The sequence below is a fragment of the Thalassophryne amazonica genome, chromosome 9, assembly GCF_902500255.1.
Source record: "Thalassophryne amazonica chromosome 9, fThaAma1.1, whole genome shotgun sequence".
Classification (NCBI taxonomy): Eukaryota; Metazoa; Chordata; class Actinopteri; order Batrachoidiformes; family Batrachoididae; genus Thalassophryne; species Thalassophryne amazonica.
Window position 1 is genome coordinate 68,262,456 of NC_047111.1, and position 1,136 is coordinate 68,263,591.

General features: G+C 41.8%; 1 long non-coding RNA gene across 1 annotated transcript; it reads right to left on the bottom strand.

The window, feature by feature from the left end:
• Positions 1–457: 457 nt before the first annotated feature.
• LOC117517886 lies at positions 458–725 on the bottom strand. Its single transcript, XR_004562878.1, has 2 exons — positions 629–725; positions 458–542 (listed from the first exon to the last, which is right to left on the bottom strand). It is a non-coding gene; the product is annotated as an uncharacterized LOC117517886 (long non-coding RNA).
• Positions 726–1,136: the final 411 nt, after the last annotated feature.

Consider the following 1,136-nt stretch of genomic DNA (forward strand, 5'->3'; position numbering starts at 1 on the left):
CACATTTAAAGAGACAGCAGCTGATTAAAATGTCAGAAAATAAATATTTGCAGAAAAGCCACGGGATGTGTAAAACTTACTGTAAATGGATTCATTACTGATATTTAATTGATGAATGAATCAAGCTTTTCTGTATAAGTCAGATTACACCTATCAAGGAATATTTATTTCAAAATAAGCACTTGCAGAGAGCGTTGTGACTTTGGAAAACATACTACCAGTGCAGAAAACAATAAGCAGGTGCATTTGCTGTTATTGATCCTTTAAGCAGATTTGTACTCATGATTTGCTGATTTGCTGATCATGATTTGGTTTGCCGATACTGGTTTAGTTTAATGCTCATCCCTTTAGGAATGTCCATGTCAATGCTGACTTGATCTCTTTGAAAAGGTGATAGTTTTGGTTTAGTTTTTAATCATGAGCTTTACCTGCTGAGGAGCTGATGCTGAAGGCGTGCTTCCTGTTGTCACTGAACAGACTCTAGCTGATACCCTTCCGTGTGCCATCTGGATGTTGGGCCTGAGCTTGGACTACAGCTGTGCCTGAATTTCAAGAACGAGGCAGAAAGCATTCAATTTCTGTATGACAGAAAAGACATAAATGATCTGATTCTGTGTGAATGACAGACCTTTGGTGGCGTTCTCCTGTATGCTGACATCCCTCGCATTCCGAGAGAAATGGATGCCATTATACTCTACCTCCTTCACGTAGATCACCACCTGTGCAGACTGGGCCGGGCTACCCTGGTCCATGGCCTCCACTATCAGGGTCCTCTGAGCTTGGGTCAAACCCACCAGTGGTTCTGTAGCCTGGATCTCACCAGCATACTGCCAGCACAGAAAACAATAAGCAGATGTTTTTGCTGTTCCTTGCTGCTAATCCTTTAAGCAGATTTGTACTCATGATTTGCTCAGAACTGAGCAACAATTTGAATGGAGAATGGCATTATTGTTTGTAAAAAAAACTTGCTGGAGATGATGCTTGATATTTTCTTGATGATGATCATCATTGGTCTCCTGGGAGATGCTGGCTTGTGACCAGAGGCTCTGTGGTTTGATTCCCAATTAAACACTAAGGTCTCATGGGCAAGGTCCTTAATACCCAAGTTGCTCCTGTAGATCAGCATGTGAGTGTGT